The sequence below is a fragment of the Gopherus flavomarginatus genome, chromosome 3 (assembly GCF_025201925.1).
Source record: "Gopherus flavomarginatus isolate rGopFla2 chromosome 3, rGopFla2.mat.asm, whole genome shotgun sequence".
Taxonomy (NCBI): Eukaryota; Metazoa; Chordata; order Testudines; family Testudinidae; genus Gopherus; species Gopherus flavomarginatus.
Window position 1 is genome coordinate 20,910,807 of NC_066619.1, and position 22,376 is coordinate 20,933,182.

At 40.7% G+C, this 22,376-nt stretch overlaps 1 protein-coding gene across 7 annotated transcripts in view; it reads left to right on the top strand.

The window, feature by feature from the left end:
- The first annotated feature begins 1,945 nt into the window (after positions 1-1,945).
- Positions 1,946-22,376, top strand: part of WDR7 (WD repeat domain 7) — a 367,588-nt gene continuing 347,157 nt past the window's right edge. For all 7 annotated transcript variants that reach the window (XR_007773255.1, XM_050944630.1, XM_050944631.1 and 4 more), the window contains exon 1: positions 1,946-2,129. The gene's annotated coding sequence lies outside the window, so the exon portion shown is untranslated. The remainder of the gene's footprint in view (positions 2,130-22,376) is intronic.

Here is a 22,376-nt window from a genome sequence, read left to right on the forward strand (position 1 = left end):
GCTACTGGAGATCATTTTATCTTCATTCCTCTTGTAATCATTTCTAACTTTAATACCTTATAATTGTACTAACTTAAAATCTCTCTCTTTGTAGTTAAATAAACATTTTATTTTGGAATCAGAACTAATCCAGTGTTGCATTTAAACTGAACTGAATACCTCCACTTAAAAGCAAACTGTTGAATACTGACCCCTTATAAGGGGACCTCTAATATTTGAACTGTCCGGGAGAGGGATGAACAATACAGAACAAACGTTTTGGGGAAAATTCAGGACTGAGAGTGTGTTGGGGTCACTCTGCAAGTGGTAACCAAGGCTGGTGGAAACCAGAGTGTGACCAGGGGGTTTCTGGCAGGCTATGGTTATACCCAGACACCCAAGGTGTGACCTGCATGCTATTTGTGAGTAGCCCAGGTTGGGAACTACAGCAGCAAAGCACTGTGAAGCACCCAAAGATGCAGGGCAGGTGGTGACAACCCCTCACTAGTCTGGATTGCAACTTGGAATGTGACAACCACCAGTTTTCTTTCATGCTCAAATTACAGTCATTAAGTACTCTTACAGTTACTGTCTTATGGGTTATAAAAATAACTTTAAGGTAGCTCTTTAGAGTTTTACAAAGATTAATTTATTAGTTTTCACAGCATCTCTGTTAAGTAGCAAGTATTCCCCCGAAAAAACTGAGTTAGGGAAGTTTTTTCCTCCTGCTGATGATAGCTCTTCTCAATTAATTGGCCTCTTACAGTTGGTATGGCTACTTCCACCTTTTCATGTTCGCTGTTTGTATAAATATCTTCTTGCTGTATGTTCCAGTCCATGCATCTGATGAAGTGGGCTGTAGCCCACAAAAGCTTATGCTCAAATAAATTTGTTGGTCTTTAAGGTGCCACAAGTATTCCTTTTTGAGTTAGGGAAGTTATTTGGTACTATCATCATACTCTCTTAGTATTTTCCCTGTAGGTACTTTAACAAACACATATTCTTCATAGATAAAACTACAACACCCACAAAGTAGGTACCCCTCACATGGGTGGGCACCCTGTACTAACTCTCCAGTGTTTAGAGCTTGTCTGCACTTGAAAATTTACTGAACTAGCTCCTGCAGAATAATTATTAGTTATTGTGGAATATTTATTAGTTCACAGATTCCAAGGCAAGAAGGGACCATTGTGAACATAGTCTGATCTCCTGTATAACACAGGAAATAGAACTCTCCTCCACACTCCCCGGAAGTCTTAATGTTATAGAAAAACATCCAGCTGTGATTAAAAAATGGCCAGTGATGGTGAAACCACCTCCATTGTCAATAAATTATTCCAATAGTTAATTACTCTCACCATTATACGTAAGTTAGGGGTTTGATACAGGAGTGGGTGAGTGAGATTCTGTAGCCTGCGTTGTACAGGAGACCAGACTAGACAATCATACTGGTCCCTTCTGACCTTAAAAGGCTTTGATTCTATAGACCTTATTTCCAGTCTGAAGTTGTCCAGCTTCAACTTCCAGGCATCAGAGCCTATTATACCTTCCTGTGCTAGACTGAAGAGCCTCTTAGCAAGTACTGGTTTACTTATGATAGCTATTAGTAATTCCAGAGGAACGCTCCCTGGAGATACGCTGAGAATAAAATAGCCTTTCCCTGATTTAGCACAGCCCCTGAGTAGGCGGCTAGGCGCTGTGAGACGCCAATGACTAAATAATATAAAGAGCTCTCCAAAGCCACTGCCATTGTCCCCTGCCAAGGCACCCCCGAGCCCCGCAAATACTGCCCCATAGGCCTCTCCCCCTCCCCAAGGCAGGGAGCTGTGGAAGCCGAGCCACCCCACCCAGCACTGCAGCCGTGACGCGCCGCCTACCCGGCTCCCGTCCCGTCCACCAATAGGGGAGGGATCACGCCGATGTGGTCTCCATAGTTACGCCCATTCGTCAGCCTGCCGTCAGTCAGTGCGGTGAGGCTTTGCGACACTTGCTGTGGGAGTCACGGCAGAAGGATAGCGCTTGTCAGCTGATTTACTGTACCCGAGAGTGGGGCACGGGGCAGAGCCCTGGGTACCCCCTTCCCCACGTGCGGGGTCCAGGGCTGGGCCACGGACCACAGACTGCGGCAAGATCGGGGCTTGCCTGTACAGGTAAGTGCCTCACTTCGGGGGAGGGGTGTCTCTCCTAGTCCCACGGGGGACCCACGCCCCCACTTCTAGGCAGGAGGCTTTGTCTCCTTCTCCGGGTGTGACCCCCTTGCCAGGGGGCGCGGGGCTTGGTCCTGCCTTGGGGCCGGGCTGTGCCTGGCCACCGCTTCTGTCCCCCCTCCCCCGGCAGCGTGAGTCCCCTTGGGGCTCTGCCTGGCCCCCCTTCTCCGCGCAGCGTAAGTGCCCTTGGGGCCGGGCTGTGCCTGCCCCCACCGCCCCCCCCCCCTGCAGCTTGTGTCCCCTTGGGGCTCTGCCTGGCAATCCTGCCCCCCTTTAGCGTGAGCCCAGCTAGGTGTGGGGACAGAGGCTGCCTGGCACTCCCCTGCAACTCAGCTGGGTGTCAACTGGGTTATTTCAGGGGGGTTGAGTGGGTGGCAGGCACTTGCTAACATCCTCTTGGAATTACCCCAGTCAGGGGGTTCAGGATCTGGGTGAGTTGCAGACACATTGCTGTCACCTGACTGTACTAATTCAGTTAATTGTGTTACAGCTTTCACTTTCCAAACAGTTATGTGCCTTTATGAATTAGTACTCTTTTAGAAATTGGACTCAATAAGGGTTGAGTTTCCACGAGTATCATGGCACAACGTGTGGTTACAATATGGAGGTGGAAGAATTCTTTTTGCCTATTGGGCCATAATGCCTGTGGAGGTGAGACAAATGTTACAGTAGTACCAGGTTTTATTTGAGTTGTGGACACTCTCCATCACCACAAGTATTATACGTGGCACCATACCAAATTCCATTTTGGTCAGTTTCAGGGCCAGGGGTTTTTAAAATTTGTCAATTTCAGGCTTTGAGTTTACATGTGAAACTTGACCATTTAGTAACCCTGGGAGTCCTGACCCAAAAGGCAGGCAGAGTGTGGGGGTCGCAAGGCTATTGTAGGCAGGTCATGGGATTGACACCTGTACTTCTGCCTCACTGCTGGCAGGAGCGCTGCCTTCAGAGCTGGGCCACCAGAGAGAGAGGCTGCTGACTGGGAGCCCAGCTCTAAAGCCAGTACCACCACCCCCACCAGCACAGAAGTGAGGATTGCAGGGTATGGGAGGGTTGGATTACCATATGTCTGGTTTTCCCAGCAGTCTCCTGGGTCACGGGGGTAGAGGTGACAGCTGGAACTGCGGAGCTTCCTGCAGCTGGGGGAAATCCTGGAGGTGGGTCTGACCCATCCCAGGAGTAGCCCCTTCAGGAGAAGAGCAAGTCTTGTCCCTCCCTATCCCCAGCTGGGACTAGCAGCTGGAGCCCTGCATAGGGTAGGACCCCTGACTAGGTGCCAGATTTCACAGGGGAGATCAGATTTCATGGTCTGTGATGTTTTTCACTGCCATGAATTTGGTTGGACCCTAATTATAGAATCAGTTAATAGGGGTATGGTGGCACCTATTGCTCATTTAAAACAAATCCCCTGTTCCTAAAGATCTTCCTTAGTCTTTAGGAATTAGTAACTTTTGGTAGTGACTGGATGCCAGTCAGGAACTCATTCCTCTCCATCCAGATTTCAGGATTTTATAGCCATTGTTTTCCTCAATTTACTATTGTTATGAAAGCAGATGCTTACACCCACATAGCACTTGGTGGATTTACATGACACTTCACGTAGGTACAGGTGTCAGCCAACACAGAGCTCATTGCAGGACTGAGGCCTGTTGTATCTTTTAGAATTTTTTCCTTATGGGAGGAATTTCCCTGTGTATTAGGACAGGAATATGAACACAAGGGTGACTGCAAATGATGGTGACTTTACAGATTTAGGATCTATTCCTTTGAAGATTTATGCACATGCTTAACTTAACTGCAGGTAAGTAGCCCAACTGAGGTAAACAGGACTCCTGAAGTTCATAAAGTTAAGCACTTGTATAACTCTTTGCAAGATCAGAACCTTGGAGTATAGATCTTACTGCAGCAGCAGAGGCTCTGACTAGGTTAGCGATTTAAATGAATTCAGTACACTGAGTTATGGTAGCACTTTTTGGTCAATAAATGTTGTGATCTTGTTTTAAGAATTGCTGATAGCTTTAGATATCACTCATGAATACAGGGAATCTCCCCTTCTTTCTCCTTCCACAAGTTTCAGGACAGAAAGAAAGATGATGATAATTGTCATTGTATGTTGTTGTAATACACCCATGTACATTAAGACACTGTATAGATAACAGTATATGGTACGGTATAGATGCAGACTAACATAGCTGCTACTCTGAAACCTGAGTATAGGGTGACTTATTATATGGTATAACACCTTTTGATTTCTAAGTTCTGGGAAGTTCTCTAAGAAATTAGTAGCTTTAAACATAACTCCTGATTAAGGAAACTTGTATGAGTTGTACAAGAAAAGTCATCATAACATGACCCCTATTGTTTTATGTAATTCCTTTCATAATAAAAGGCAAGATGATCTTAGGAAATAGCAAGGAGTTTTAAATCTATTTTCATAACTGCCTTGAGTAACTTGTACTTGTACTTCAAGTGACAGCTTAAATGAGGAAGGTTTTCTGAGAAAAAACAAAAGTGAGATTTTTAAAGTCATCATTAAGGAAAAGACCCTTCATTACAGAAATGAGATGCTTTTAAAAGCTGGCTAAAATTAATGCTATGTAAGTGATTTTATAAAACAAGAAACTAGAAATAATTCATCTTCTCTTATAAGCAACCGTAGAAGGTATGTTCAGCCTTAGTCTCATATTTGTATTGTTAAAAATTATAGTCTGCACATGTATTACTTTAATAATTCTGTTCACTCACTCAGCTGGGGTGAGTAAAATATCCATCTTTTTCATTATCATTGCTATCATGATTAAAGTTTACGGTGTAGATCTTGTGTCTGGGCTGGTAATGTTTTGTGAATATTTTGCAAGCCAGTAAAGTCCTAATTTTAGAAAGTCTGCTTATTTATTATTGATTTGGTATTTGTTTGGCAATAGTGTTTAGCGAAGTAATATCTTTATTTGTAGTACATAAGACCCATTGTATTAGGGCTATAGAAACTAGTAACAAGAAGACAGTCTCTGCCCTAGATTGCTCACACTATAGGTTTATGATAGGATGCAACAGGTAACTAAGACAGACAGATGACGCAGGGTGACATTTGAGAATTGACAGACAGACTTCACTCTATCTATCAAAAACTTCAAACCTTGGCCCTTTTAGATCTGTAGTACTTGTAGATGAATTTAATTCCAAGGTTAAGGCAAAGTGTATCATTTAAATGAGTAAAGGTAGTTAAACTTTCATGCATTCTGTATAGTTTATTTAAAAAAAAAAAAAAAGAGAGAAGAGGCTGGATCCTGGAAAAACTTAATGTGTATACTCAACAGGACAACTCGCACATAAAATGAAGTGCATCCAAGTGTGATGGAGTGGAACTTTAAATTCATGACACCTAGAGTAGAATAATTTCCTCCCCAGTATGAGGTAATTCATATTCATTTTGCTGACTATGATTTTATTAATGTTCCACAGATATTTCAGACTTTTCTGAAATGGTTAGAATTAATGAAGGTACACCACACTAAGAGTTCCCACTGTACCCATTGCTGTATATTTAAGTGCCTTGTCTCAGGTGAACCACTGAGATTAATTATCCTTTTACATTTAGGGTAATTTTCCAGGCCAATTTAACGCTTGGTCAGCCCGATGAGACTGACAGCCGGGTTGCAATCATTGTATAGATACACCTGGATTGAAACCATCTACTCAGTTTGTGATCCGCTACACAGCCTACCAACTTGGGCAACGTTCAAAATAGTAATGTGGGACCTGATCCTGCAAACATTTCTGCATGTACTTAACCTTACTACCACAACCAGTCCCATTGACTTCAGTTGGCCTACTCATGGTTAAGCATCTGCACGAGTTAGCAGGATTAGGGGTTTGGAGTGAAAGTCTTTGTGTCCTGTTGTTAGTCCATAGATACATCAAGTCCTCTTGACAGCTGCTTTAATTTTTTGTCATCAGATGTCCAGAATTGAGCATCATAAAATGAATAAATTTACAGTTTAACACACCGGCTGTTAACTCTTCTTTTCGGTTCCTTTCTCTCTATGTGTGGGGGGGAGGGGGAAGTTTCATTAAAACTTGCCAACCTGAATATCTTTTTGAGAGGTCTGCTTGCTGATTTCCTACATGTAAGTAATATCCTGCTGTGCTAACACAAGAAGGAATTCACTTCTTGATTGTGCTATAATGTTGTAAAAAAATGGATTTTTAGTTGGAAAGTAATGAAAAACTGTCTAAAAAGAATTTGGATTCTTGCAGTGTTTTCTTCACTTGTATTTTGTCTGTGAATCTGTACATCTTAAAACAGTATTGAAATCATGTAGCTGTTTTTTTCAATTCAATACATTGAGTGGATAAAGTACAAGGGAATAATTGTCATTACCTATTCTGGTAGAATGTTCTACACTTACCACCTGTCAACCCAGATGATAGTAACAGTCTGCGATAGGTGTCAGAATGAAAGATCTGTCTTCAAAATCATTTTATTGTACTTAGTATAATGCAACGTATGCACTCTAAAACTGTATATATTGTGGTGATTCAAAGGCATTTCCCTCACTGCCGCTTTTTTAGTTATTTATTTGGATATATATAAAATATATAATTTTCTTCCTTTCATTTTAATAATAGGCAAGGAAAGCATCTAGCGGCATTTAAATTAGGTAAAGCTGAATTTAAATCATCATCATCATGGCAGATCCCAAAGGGATGTTGCCTCCTTGCTGATCAGTTGCCACCCAAGTCCTTAATGTGACCTGCCTGGATATTCTACTTATGTTCATCACAGGTGATCTTATTGTGCCATGGAAGTTTTTGGTGACCACATGATTGCTGGCCATGTAGCAGCATTCCTTAGTAAACACGTTTTGGAATTTGTTGGTCTTCGACCCTAATAATGTCTGTACCAAGAAAGCCTCTGAAACCAACATGGCGCTGATGGAGGTGATTGCTGGGTTTGACTGAATGCAAATGTATTCTGTAACTGCTGAGAAACTTTAGAAACATTTGAGTTACAACTAACACATTGATTGGTACTGATTGTATTTACTGAACCACCAGCATGTGTGGGTGGCATCATCTAGTGGTGAAAACACAGCCCTGGGAGTCAAGACATCTGTGTGACTTTCTGTGTGACATTGGGCAAATTACTGTTTTTGCTTTTAAAAGCATACACTTTTGGCATGGTTCTTGAGGTCAGTGCTGATGCCAGTATGATTTATCACAAACAATCCTGTGAACTGAAGTGTTTGTAAATCAAATATGGTCTCAGACCATAACAGCTCCAAAAAGAAACATTACAATTTTCAAGTAAATGTATGTGTTTTAAAATGTGTGCAATCTGCATATTAGTGCAACATAAATCAGAAGGACTAGAAAGAAAACATAACATTCTCTACCAATTGTATTCTTCTCTATTGAGAAAACTCATACTTTTGTTTCTACGTTGTCAGTGGATTTCAAATATGCCTATTTTAGATTTGATATCACAAAAATACAGAGATCACCACCACCCATGACATCAGCACTGATCTGTGAACTGAATTTTGGGTTTTCAGACAATAATACTAATGTCTTTTACTTCCACAGCAGCTTTAATACAAGGATTTTAGTGACATTTACAATTAAGCCTTATAACAGATTTCCGAAAAGCATTCCAATAAAGTTAGCGTATCATTATAGCCCCATTTTGAATTGTGGAAACTGACATTTGGGGGTTCAGTGTATTTCATTTTGCTTTTCTGTTAACCAGATCTGTCTTGTGATATTTCAGATTATGGTGAGTTCTACTGTAGTGTAGACTTTAGAAGGTATGGGCGCACTGTGCACAAGACAGTATGGAAATTGTTATTTAGTATAAGCATGTAGAATAAACTTAAAATATTTTCCTTTTTGTAGAAGAACCGAGCCTAGTGTGTTGGTGTTGAGTTCATAGCTAAGACTAATTATTATTTTGAAAATTAACTCATGGATTAAGCCTGATAAAATAGTGAAAGATTCCTGTGCTTCAACACTCCCAAAACAACTAGTTAGGCCCCATGAAATTTAAAATAAATAAATTATGCATACTTTTAGTTGTAACATTGTCAACAAACTTGCTATTTAATTTTAAAATCTCTTGCAATACAGTACTTTTTAAAAACATATCCTAATCATCTTTCCGATAATTTGTCACAGACTTGTACATCCATATCTAGATGTCCAAGCGTAAACACATCCCTCTTCCTATTTGCATCCAGGGAATGGAAATATTACCATCATCTAATATGTACTCCTGGGGGAATTCTGCACCACTGTGCATGTGCATTATTGATGTCCCCTGCAGATGTCTTTGCTTCCCCATAGAAAAATGATTTTCTGACGGGGAAGCCGCAAAAGCGGTCATGTGACCCTTCCCAGCAGTATGTTTCGGGTGCCCAGGGCAGCTGGCAGAGAGGTAAATCATTGTGGGGCAGGAGGTGGGATTGGGGTTCCTACCCTGCACCCAGCTCGGCTGCTAGTCTGGGCAGGCCCAGGGAGGATGGGACTTCCTCTTTCCCTTCACGACATCCGGGGCCTGGTCAGATCCCACCTCCAGATTTCTCCCCCAGCTGCAAACTCCTCCTCTCCTTCCTCCCTCTTCCTCCACCTATTGTTCCTTAGCTGTGGGGGGAGGGATTTCTGTACAGGGAGCTGCTCCCCCCAAGCCTCACCCCCCTGCACTCCCCCCGATGAGCCCCACAACCCTAACAAGCCACCCACACCCAGATCCCCACCCCACCAAGACCCAACCAATTGTACCTGGTTCCCCACTGAGCTCCACTCCCCCCAGCATCTGGACCCCCCACTAAGCCCCTTCGCCCCCGCTGAGCCCCAACTACCTTCACCTGGATCCCCCTGCAGAGTCCCGTTACCATTGCACCCAGAACCCCCCAACAAGCCCCTGTGCATCCACATCCCCTCTGCACCCGGATTCTCCACTGAACTGCCTGCACACACAAGTCTCTAAACTCACACCTGGATCACTCAACACTAAGCCCTTCCACATTTGGATCCTGCCTTGCTGACTCTGTCTCCTGCACCTGGTGCACCTGGCATGGCAGAGCCGTGGGGTGTTTCTGGAGTAGGCCCTGTCCTTGTACTTTCAGAGTTAGGTGCAGCCTCACCACTGAGTCCATGTCCTGGGGGGCAGGGGAGCTACACAGTGATCTCCCACCTCTGTGCAGCCAGTGGCCTGTGCTAGCCAGTGGCCTGTGCTCCCCAGTGCCATGCTGGAGCCTCCACATTTATTTGACAAATTAAATTTGCAGAATTTTAAAATATTGTGAACAGAATTTAAATTTTTTTGGCGTAGAGTTTTTAATTTTTTTTCCCCAAATGCCCTCAGGAGTAAATATGCAGAGAATCAGCAAGGAGATTTAATGACTGGCACCAAAGATGGTGGGTGCTGCTGTCCAGAGGCAATGCACTAGTGAGAAAACCCCCTCCTATCTAGCTGCTGCAATTCCTATCATGGCTTAATTTTTGTTTGGGTGTACTTCTGTTTGGTGTCTCAGAAATGTAACCCTCCTCAGTATCCATTTTAGGTTCTCTTTTATGGTGAACAGCTCCAGTACCAAAGTTTTGTCTGAACAGACTGTCTACACTGAAAGTTCTGCTGCAGCTTGGAGAAGTCATGAGTAGTAGCAAAGGCCCAGTAGCTTTTTGCACACGCAGGAATCATATCCGTTTGTGCTTGATTCATGTTCAGAAAGTTATCTTTACAATAGTAAGGATTAGGAACTAATTTTATTTTAAATGCAAACTTAGATTCTACAGAGGGTGATGTCACTCATACCAGGCAAATTGATGAGTGGATTTTTCAAGCCATGATAATGCTGTATCATAGGATCATAGAAATTTAGTGCTGGGAGGGATGTTAGCAGGTGATCTAGTCCATCCCCTGCACGGAAGCAGGACCAGGTAAGCCTAGAGCTTAGACCTTCCCTGACAGGTGTTTGTCAAACCTGTTCTTAAAAAACCTTCAATCATTGGGATTCCGTTACCTCCATTGGAATTCCTGTACTTAATTTTTTCCCCCATATGTAACCAAAATCTCTCTCGCTGTAGATTAAGCCAATTCTTCCCAGTCCGACCTTCAGCAAACCTGGAGACCAATTGATCATTGTCCTTTTTGTAACAGCCCTTAATACATTTGAAGACTGTTGTTAGGTCCCTCTTCAGTCTTCTTTTCTTAAGACTAAGCATGTCCATTTTTTAACCTTTCTTCATAGGTTGGTCTTCTAAATCTTTTATCATTTCTATTGACCTCCTCTGAGCCCTCCCCATTTCAGCCACATATTTCCTAAAGTATAGTGCCCAAAACTGGTCATACTACTCCAGCTGAAGCCTTGCCTTTGCTGAATAGGGCAGGATAATTACCTCCCATGTCTTACCTATAATGCATATGTTAATACTCTCTCTGGAGTGTATTAGCCTTTTTCGTGACTGCATCACATTGTTGACTCATATTCAATTTGTGATCCACTATAACCCCCAGATCCTTTTCTGTTGTACTACTGTACAGTCAGTTCTTTCCCATTTTGTATTTGTGCATTTGATTTTTTCTTGTAAGTGTAGTTCTTTATGTTTATCTTTATTTAATTTCATCTTGTTGATTTCAGACCAATTCTCAAATTTATCAGGGTGATTTTGAATTCTGGATCTGTCCTCCAAAGTGTTTACAATCCCTCTCAGCTTGATCCCATCCACAGATTTTGTAAGCATGCTCTCCATTCCATTATCTGAGTCCTTAATGAAAATATTGAATAGTATTACCCAGGACCGATCCTGCGGTACCCTACTAGATGCGTTCTCCCCATTTGACAATGGGGAGACAATGGTTGAATACCATTTTTCAACCACTTCTGCACCCACACTTCCCTAGTTTGTTTTTCAATTGAAGGACTTAAAAGCATGTGCAAAATTTGAAAATTGAAACTGCATATTAAGTGTCATGTTAAGTTCTGTAGCTTACATGCTTGAGACATGGGGAAGAGTGATGGATTCATTAAGGATAGGCATTTAACTCAAACTTAGATTTCTTATGCTGAAGCATCTTGCTCAGATAATGTTCTTAATTATTCTATAGTATACTAACTTGCTTGGTTTGGTGGTAATTTATATCACCTGACATGTAAAATAGTAAATTAAAGTGTCCGATGCTTGAGTTCAGTCATAAATATCCAGTTTCTTAATATTCTCAACCTTGTTCTTTGGTTTTCTGTTGAGAGGCCTCTAGACTCAGTTGATCCACTTGATATATCTTGTTAAGAATGAAAATGCAATTTAGTTTAGAGAGGGCTCTGGCTTCAATAAAAGAGGTTTATATAAGATTTTTTTAATCCAAAATTTCTAGGAGCACACCTTGTTTAGGAAATGCATGGATTACAGTAACTGTACTCAAATAGATATGATCTGGGTTAACTTTCTATCTTTCTTTCCAACACTCAGTCATAAATTGTGCACCAGAAAGTGATTTGAAATAATTTGCCAGATTAATGCATTTGATCTCATAAATTTTGACCCTCGTTTAAGTTTAAAATTTGTTACTTACTAGTGATTTTTCCAACTGCAGAATGCATAGTAAAAATGTTTTAAAAACATTGGATTTATTTAATATGATTATCTGACATTTTGGACACTCTTATAATTTAAGGAATTGCTTTCTCACTGACTAAATTTGAACATAAACTTGGTAATATAAGACTTTTTTTGTGTGCATATTAGTTTGTGGCAGGGATGCTCTTAGATCCTGAGCTGCTAACACTGATGATTTTATCAGTTTTCTTTTACTATAGAAAACAGAATTGAAACTCTGTTAATAAATGTGTGTGCAAAATATTTGTGTATGTTATGGAAACATCAATAACTGCTCCTACTTAAGACGACATTGAACCTGTCACGTGTAGTTAACCAGAACTGAAAGACCTGTTTTCCATGCTTCAATGACTGAACTTAGTTTCCAAAATTGGCACAATAACACTCAAGAGGACAACTGGATTTCATGTGTCTTTTTTCCCCTTAAGTGTTTGTTTACTGACTTTTTTGCAAAACTCCCTTTTAAAAATGTTTGTTTTTCACACTTTTCTTTAGGCTTACCATACATAGCAACCACAGTTGCCATAAATTCCAAACTTCACTTACCTACTTAAGGTATGTTGACACAGTAATTAAAACCCACGGCTGGCCTGTGCAGCTGACTCATGCTCACAGGGCTCAGGCTAAGGGGCTGTTTAATTGTGGTGTAGACATTTGGGGTCGGTCTGCAGCTCAAGTTCTGGGATCCTCCCAACTCCAGGGGCTACACTGCAGTTAAACAGCCCCTTAGCCCAAGCCTCCTGAGCCTGGGTTTTTAATTGCAATGTAGACATACCTTTACACACACTTCTCATAATATTTTGGACATAGTTACTTAATTAAACATACACAGTTATTTCTCTTATTCAGGATTAACGTTTGAGCTATGCAAAGATCCATCAGATACTTGAGTTATGGATAAAGACAACTTAAAAAAAAATCACTTTCTCTTGACATTTTTTCTAGATCGCTGTATTCTGCATTCACCCCGGTGAGGCAGGCGGGCAACAGGTCATAGGGGGTGGACCATCAGGAAGAGAGGGAGCATGAGGGGAAGAGTGAAGGTTTGTCTAGGATGGGGAACAGAAGGCTGATAGACCCAGTCTCAAAGGGGACGTGATGGGCTGAGTGGGTTTTGGAGAGATGCATGGCAAGTAGCAGGATTGTACGGAGGGCCAGGAGGAGAGGAATGCCTGGAGACATTGGTGGAGGGAAGCAAAGGGAAGTATGCGAGAGGGAAAAGGGTTGGGGATGGGATAGGTGGGAGCAGAAGGAACGAGTGTGGCTCCACACTTGACAAGTTGCTTATGATTCATCAGAGTAAAGATCCTCTTCCTTTGTTTCTCCCTTACACAGGCCTCTTCCAACTCAAACACCAATTCTTCCCTCATACTGCCCTCCACATAATTCTGTTTCTCTCTCTCTCTCTCTCTCACACACACACTCTCTCTTACACTTGAGAGTGGTGATTTGAAGGTGAACTGCAAAGTAAGTTAAATATATCAGATTTTTCTGTTCTGTTTTTTTCAGTAGTGAAACAGGTCTTTGGCAATTTTAAAGTTCCTGGAATGTAATTCATCCTATCTTAATTCAGTGAATTAAACTAAACCAGATTAATGCCACTTTAATTTTGAATTATGCTAAATCAAAAATTCAGTGAATAAAGTAAATTGAAGTTAGGCTACTTTAATTCTGAATAAGTTTGTCCACTAAGGGGTTTAATTCAGTTTAACTAATCTACCTTTAATTCACACCTATAGTTAATTTGGATTAATTTTCCCAAATGTTATGCAAGGAAACCTTTAGCCTAGAAGAGATACAGCTTACTTTTAGGCATCCAACTTTAATGCCACACTGCACATCCTCCACAAAATTGCCAGAGTCCTCCAGAGAAGTAGTACTGACAACTAACGTGATATTGCATTATGTAATTATTCATTCCCTTCTGCTTTTTGATCATTTGTTAGTAGATACGTTTGTCTGCTATTGTAACTTACTGTTCATTGGTGTAAAAATATTGATTGCTTACTAACATTAAATGTGGTTTTTGTTTTTTTTTTTGTGAACAAGAGATGTATTTGGTATTCAGTAATGATAGAAGCTGTATCCATTGTAGCCCAACTTGTTCATCTGTTAACATGAGCAGGTGGTATTTCCTGAAAATGAAGTTTTTAATGAAGGCATTGAGGTACCATAATAAAAAGCTAGAGGAAAACAGGTAGTTATGGAGAATGATCTGTTTCTTTTTTTTTTTTTTTTGAAGGACTTCTTAAACAGTCTGAGGATTTGCAGTGTTGTGTTTAGGTACAAAGTTCTGAAATTTAAATACTTTTTCCAGTAAAGGTATACAAATAGACAAATTTGATTTTGCTGTTTATGCCTATATTTTTCAAGAAATTTCCTACATTTTTGCAGGATATTTCCTTTTTGTTTTTGACTAGTTGGGGAGTTTGGATGTGAAAATGTTCTAAGACTTTTATATGTGTTTTGTGAATATTTTTCTGAAACCTTGAGACTTGTGAAAATCGTAGTTAATGTGTAATGTAAGTCAGTTAAAAGTTTTATAAATTGGTTGATTAAAACACTTAACTTTGACTTATGTGGAAAAATTGCAGAGGAGAAGAAATGAAGCTTTGTGTTTTAATAGAGAAACAACTGCATTAGCTTTGAAAATATTGGCATTTTCATCTGGAAGGTGATGTAAAATTGAGTTATTACAAATTAAGAATGTGCTACTGTTACTTTCCTGGAATATAAGCAGTAGGAAATAAAAAGACGTGTGCAAAGTATTTTCCATAGTGCTTATTAAGATTTGTACTAGTTTCTTAGATTGTCGCTATTCTATGTATTTGGTGATGGATTGCTATATTGTCCTTTTTCTCCAAAACTATAAACTGTTAGATTATATTCCCAGTGAGGCATTACTTATTGTCATTAATAAATACGGATGCTGGGTTATTGTAGTGAAATAAATAGTTTTAGTATTTGTTATTGAGACCATATTTTTCCTAATCATAGAGGTGAAAGGAATGGCACATATGTTTGTATATATGAGAGTGCAAGGTTAATACTTTGCTTTCAGGCTTAACTTGAGCTCATCTTTCCAGACCCTTTATACAAGTGCTATGGCTGGAGGACTGAATTTTTAGGAGGCAGATAAGGAAGAGCACTTCGGGAAATTGAGGCTCTAGTCTAGATATTGTAGCATGGGACTTACTCCAGTCCTAACTTTTTCTGTTCTGTTGCTGATAAACTCTTTACTTTTTATTCTTATAAACACTAAGCCTTGAAAAGACCTTGCTGTCTGCAATTTTTTTAAGCCATTCTGCTAATTTACAAAGCATTCTTGTGTGGTCAGGATTATGATTTATTTAGTATTGTAGCCATGTTGGTCCCATGATATCAGCGAAACAGGGTGGGTGAGGTAATATCTTTTATTTGACTATGATATGCAATTTTTATTACCTTGGCATAGGTGCACAAATGCACCACTTTTGCTTTAGTTTAGATACAGTTATGGTTGAAATATTTTTGTATCTTGCTTTGAAAATCTACTTTATTAACAAAATTTTGCTAATATGTTTTATCTAAACTATTTGTTAAAAAGTTGTGGTATTTCATAATGTATTGCTCTGGTTAGAAGGTAACTGTAAATGGGTTTTTAAATTATATTTTCTTGCCTCTTTTACAATTCAGTTATTGGGAGCAGTCAGGAAGGGAACAATTGATCTGGCATTGCATAACAATCAACAATAATTTTTCTGGCATGTTGCTACAGAAACTCATTCTGATGTAATTCGATCAATATTGTAGTTACCACTATCTACCTTGATTCTACACTATTCTTATTTGTTAAATCATAGTTCTTTATAAATGTAGTCTAATCAAGCACAAGACAGAGCCTGCCACAAATTGATCTTCCACAATAAGTGACAGCTCATGTTACTTGCTTGGCTTGGGCTTTGTGGAAAAAAATTAGTATCTCTGCTGCTTTATGGACGTTTGCCACTTGGTAGCTATGATGTATCCTTCCGTAATTTTCCAGAATCACGCTATTCTCACTGTTTTCTGGGTTTCTGTATGTTCAAAATTCTACCCATAGCACATCATCCATTAAAAATATGCTACTCTATAGTATTGGGCCTCGCTGGCTGCGTGCGTTATTTATGGTGTTAAATAACAGTAGACAACACTTTGCAAGTATCAGAGGGGTAGCCGTGTTAGTCTGGATCTGTAAAAGCAGCAAAGAGTCCTGTGGCACCTTATAGACTAACAGACGTTTTGGAGCATGAGCTTTCGTGGGTGAATACCCACTTCGTCAGATGCATGTAGTGGAAATTTCCAGGGGCAGGTATATATATATGCAGGCAAGCTAGAGATAATGAGGTAGTTCAATCAGGGAGGATGAGGCCCTGTTCTAGCACTTGAGGTGTGAAAACCAATGGAGGAGAAACTGGTTCTGTAATTGGCAAGCCATTCACAGTCTCTGTTTAATCCTGAGCTGATGGTGTCAAATTTGCAGATGAACACTTTGCAAAACACTCCCAAAGTTTCCTCTCTGAAGCATTTGCTTGGTAACTTCAGTTTATGTGGGATAGCACTGTTGAGCAAAGAGAAGTTGAAGGCCAAGATGAGCTTAATGTAATATAGGAAAGCTGAAGTAAACAAATGTTTTGAAGAGGGAAGGCTACTTGGCATACAAAAGGTAATTCCAAACACAGGGATGGTATAAAAGCCAGGATTTTGGGGGCTGAGACAAAAGGCCAAATTCGAACATAAGAACAGCCATACTGGGTCAGACCAAAGGTCCATCTAGCCCAGTATCCTGTCTTCCGACAGTGGCCAATGCCAGGTTCCTCAGAGGGAATGAACAGAACAGATAATCATCAAGTGATCGATCACCTGCTGCCCATTCCCAGCTTCTGGCTAACAAAGGCTAGGGACACCATCCTTGCCCATCCTGGCTAATAGCTATTGATAGATCTATCCTCCATGAATTTATCTAGTTCTTTTTTGAACTCTGTTGTAGTCTTGGCGTTCACAACATCCTCTGGCAAGGAGTTCCACAGGTTGCCTGTGTATTGTTGTGTGAAAAAATACCTCCTTTTGTTTGTTTTAAACCTGCTGTCAATTAATTTCATATGGTGGTCCCTAGTTCTTGTGTTCTGAGAAGGAGTAAATAACACTTCCTTATTTATTTTGGCCACACCAGTTGTGATTTTATAGACCACTATCATGTCCCCCTTTAGTCATCTCTTTTCCAAGCTGAAAAGTCTCAGTCTTATTAATCTTTCTTTCCTCATACGATTATCACGGGAGTTTTGACCTGCTCTGTTTCTGACCTGGGCGGGTTTCACCCCTCCTTAGGCAACCTGGTGACCCAAGCTTCCCAAGTAACTGGGATTACAGACACAAGCCACGGTGCCCAGCCAGTTCTGAATTTGGTTCCATGGGAATAATTAAAAAGAGAAAGACAATAAACCTCAAGTAATATGCTTGCAGATGGGATTGAGGATAAAATTCTCTATGGGCTAACTTCTCTATTTGAGCAATTTTTTTTTTAATTTTGTCATTTTAGAAATTGGAGGTATGTAGTTTTTTTTGTTTGTTTTTGTTTTTTCACCTTAATTTGCAGAATGCCTTTTTAGTTCCATTTTACAGACTGACTTTGTCATGTGTGTTCACAAAGCTCTTTTCTGTAGTGCATAAGTAGGAATAGTGCAAGATATCCTTACTTAGGTTCTGTCTGAATTTAACTGCATCAGCTTAACTCCGACTACTTTTCTGGCTTGGTCTACACTAGCAACTTATGATGGTATATCTACATTGCTTGGGGTTTTGGAAGGTCCACACTCCTGAGTGACGCAGTAATATCATCTTAATTCCCGATGTATAGAGCACTATGTAGATGGGAGGGCTTCTCCTGGCAACATAGCTACTGCCTCTCGGAGATTGCAGACACTGATGGGAGAATCCCTCCCATAGGCGTAGGTAGTGTATTCACTGAACTACTGCAGTGGCACAGCTTCAGCATTTTAAGCGTAGACCAGACCTAAGTCAGTTACTTTGTAGTTTAGTTGGAGTCGGCGCTCTGGTAACATGCTAAAAAATACTTGTGGTGGAGGACACTGAAAGAATAGTTAGGGTAAGTCTACACTGTCCAAGTTACAACGTGGCCGCGGCAGCGCTGTGACATGGGCAGTGGAGTCGTGCTTTATCGCCACGGGAGAACTCTCCCGGTGATTTAAAAAATAACCACCCCGAACGAGGGGCGATAAAGCACTGTCTGTGCTGGCGCTTTTCAGCACTTAAAATTTTGTTGTTCAGGGGTGTGTTTTTTCACACCCCTGAATGACTAAAGTTTTAGCGCTGAAAGTGGTAGTGTAGACACAGCCTTATAATTAAGTCATTAGCTAGTGAGTTCTTTGTGGCTGGGACTGTATTTGTACAGTACCCAGTACAATGGAACCCTGATCACTGTATGTGGTTCTTAGATACTACTTCAATAAAAATTGAGGATACAGAAGGTTATCAATACAGTTACTACTGTAAGTGTCCCAGCTTCTTTAGAACTGGCCATGGGGATACTTTTGATTTCAAAAATATTTTGATTCCTGGTATGGCTTGGATCTCTCTTAAACATATTCAGTGTAGTGTCTTCCAGGAGATGTAGCAGTCTATCTCATCCCAACCCCTGTAGTAGATAATTTAATTTTTAAATATTTCTGTTTTAGGGGGTTATTTGTTACATTTAGCAGGTTTCCTTTCTAGCAGTTTGAAGTTATTTACCTTAAATGAGCGAGAAATTTGGGAAGGTAAGATCTGACTTGAAACTCCAAACAAATGTTGCATGGGATAAAATACCAAGCCTGTGTCAGTCACTAATTTACTGCTTACTACAGATATGGAGCTAGAGAGCATCAGGTTTAAGGGCTGTTGATTGCTATAAAAAAGTACTGCATGTCTTCTAGCACTTGCTTCTGTGCTGGTCTCTACTCTGGTTACTGATTCAAAACTTTAACATAAAATGTATTTTTGTTTTAACAAGGAACTCAAGACACATCTTTCACTTTTTCCTTTCATATCACCATGGTTGGTTGTCATCCCTTGCTGTGTTTTTATATATATATAAAATTTTTAAGGTCCTAGGAGATACATTGTTTTTAATTCACCATAAAGTGTCATGCACATCTACAGAACAGTATGCAGGAGGAATGGCATTTCCACCTTCTAGCACAGTCCTTTTCTCCACTCCACTCTCACTCAATACTCAGATATTTAGCCGTTTCAGGTTTGAATTGTGACATAGCGTTGCGACTTAGGGCATGGCTACACTTGTAAATGTAGAGCACTTTGAGTTAAGCCAGCATTCATAGAGCACAGTAGAGAAGTGCTGCAGTCTGTCCACAATGACAGCTGCAAGCGCACAGGCGTGGCCACATTTGCGGCACTTTCTGTGGCCACAGAGAGCAGTGCATTGTGGTAGCTATCCCAGCATGCAAGTGGCTGCAACATGCTTTTCAAATGGGGGTGGGGTGTGACAGGGAGTGTGTTATGTGTATGCGGGGGAAGAGAGAGAGTGGGTTTTTGGGGGTCTGAGAACATGTCAGCATGCTGTCTTGTAAGTTCAGACAGCAGCAGATTCCCCCCCCCCCGCCTCTTTCTCTCACACAGCATTCCACAGTAATGGTTTGCTTTGATATTTGCATTCCTGCAGCGATTCCAAAAAAATGACAAGAGTGACCACTTTACTTAAGGGGATTACGGGATGTTTCCAGAGGCCGATCAGAGCGTAGTAATGCAACACCTCATTCACACCAACGCCCAGGCGATGCGCCTTGGGTGAAACAAGCGTTTTGCTTCTCGCCAAGGTGGATTACTAGGAGTGCTCTAGCCACGGAGACGGTGCCTTGCCAGTGTGGATCGGTCGTGAGTTAGGGCGTGTGGGGCTGCTTTAATGTGCTCTAACTCGCAAGTGTAGCCAAGTCCTCACACAAGTACATTTGATTCCAAAATGAGAGATGTATGAGAGACTGTGCCCTGTTTGTTACACTTTTATGAATTGTTAGTAAATAAAAGGAGATAAAATGGATCTTTCTGTGGATGCTTTTATAAACTGGACTGGCACCTTATGAAATGATGCAGGTGTAATTTAAGTTTCAACGTTTTTATTTCTTAAATGCAAAATACATCATAAAAGTCATTACAACAGTAATTTAAACTAAGCAAGTTAGTTGGAAAGTGATGGAAAATCTTGTGTATATAGTTTACTTTTACTCTGTACAGATTTCCTCATGCTTGACTGACGTAAACATGTTCCATGCCAAAGGGGAGATATGTAATTTAGATAGCAGAGGATTGATGTAAACAGAAGTTATTGGAATCAAATTGACAAGCTCTGCATAAGCAGACTTTCACTATGTCTGATTCATATATTATAAACACTGTCAAAGTAAATATAAAAACATCACATAAATGATGGATAAACTTTTTAGAGTGCTAAGGAAAAAATTACCTTTGTGCTTACAAATATATCTTCTGTCATTCGCTCTAGTTATGTTTTTAATGGTTAGAATTCGAATATCAGAGCATTTTCTACCCTCTAAAACTATGATGTGGGGTGAGGAGGGGAGAAGAGGGGGAGATGTGAAGGGGCAGCATTAACAACAGCAAAAATCTGATTTGCAGTATCAGGAAATCAATTTTTTTGTCCCAATGAGGTGGGTTAGCATGTATTCAGTATATTAATAAAATATTAAACTTTTGACACACTATAATAAATTGGCATTAGGTAATAATTCCAATTGGTCAGCAGCCATGAGGCTCTCATAGGAAATCACCATGGACCAGAACTACTCTAATTTACCGAACTATGTCAGAAATAGTACCAGCGTACCACAAATGATAGTCTTTATAAAGTGCAGTACATCTCTGAAAAATGACTTTGGAAACCTGTAATGCAGTTTAACATATAACGTTTATTTGGTTACAAAGTTTAAAAAAAACTATTTTTTTAAACTGCCGACATTGCAATTTAAATCAGAGATCTTAGTCTAGACCCTCTAGTAATACTGCTAATAAATAATTGTCATACTTTTTTCTTTCCGGCTTATGCTTCAGTACCATTAACAAAGATTCTGTTGATAAAATGCTGCTCTCAGTTGCATCTATCTGTGTAGACACTGCCTTACTTAGGTCCCCTATTGGCTGTCTTGTCAATTTCATGGCAGAAAGCAGTGAAATTGACAAGAAATCTGGGCAGCTAGAGCACCACTGCCCCCTGGAGAGCTGGGTGGCTGGACCTGCTCCTGGCTGGGAGGTGGGAGGAGAATGAACCCTGCTTCTGGCTGGGACATGGGGCAAGAATCCTGGACGGCTGGACCCCATTCCCAGCTGGGAGCTGAGGCGAGGAGGCTCAACCCTCCCCTGCTACTGATGGGGAAGGGCGAGGTCAGAAGCCTCCAGTGGCTTTCCTGCTCCCCATCGGGAGCCAGGCTATCTCGTCAATTTCATGGCTCCCAGCCACAAAATTGATAAGGCTCTCTGGCTTCTGGTGGGGAGTGGGGTGCAGACTACCAGGAGCCCGGGGCACAGCTGGGCTCCTGGCAGGGAGCTGCCAACAGAGCTGAGGAACCAGGCTCTTCTGCAGTTTGCTAGGCCACCTTTGACTAACCAGTTACAAAATATACCTAATCTGTTTGTGGCTAAATTCGAAACAGTATTTTGGCTTTGAAAAGAAACTTTAAAGCGCTTAAAAGGTTAGCTGTGTGGTAGAGGGAACCATCTGGCATGTGCTAGAAGGACGGAAACCTCCGTAGGCTTTGTCTTCAAACCAGAAATGAACTTCTCTTAATGTTAAATCCCATTCTATTCCAAGTTTAAATACAAGAACTGGTGGTTTAAAAAAAAAAAAAAGGTAGATAAAGACAATTTATTAAGCTTGTTTTTGCAGTCCACTGTCTCCCCCCTACTCCACCCATTCCAAACTGGATAATACACCCATTGGTCCAAGTGAACTAGCTACTTTTAGACCTATTCAAACATCTCAGTTTTGGCTCAGTTTCCCCCTCTGCTTTCCAGACCCTGTTGAATCTGGCTTTCTGGTTGTCTGATTTTTTTTTTTTTTTTTTTTTAAATCTCTGTCACCTGCCTTTCACTTAGCACCATTGTCCCAGTTGCTGTAAGGCAGCCATGTTGCCAACTTTGTTGAGTTTTTTTTTTATTGTGAATCATGAGATGTTGGGGGTGCGGGGAAGGTCTCTGACCTTAACTGATTTGAAAATCTTAGCTTCCATTTAGCGCCGCCCCCCCAAAAAAAAACCCCCAAACCTTTTAACCGTCATAGTTGCAGAGAAAAGCTTGAAAACATGAACTCTAGAGGCTCAAAAAGCAAATAGAAACAAAATTGTTTAAAAAAATCTCATAATTTCGAAGTGAAATTCATGGCTTTTTGGGATGTGACTCATGTCTCTTGAACGGTTGGAGTTGGCAATACTGAGACAGGGAGGAAGCAGAAAAAGTCAGTGTTGCCAACTCCTGCAATTTTTATCAAAGTCGCTCAGTAGTTGGTGTTCTTCTTAAATCACCAGCTCTTGG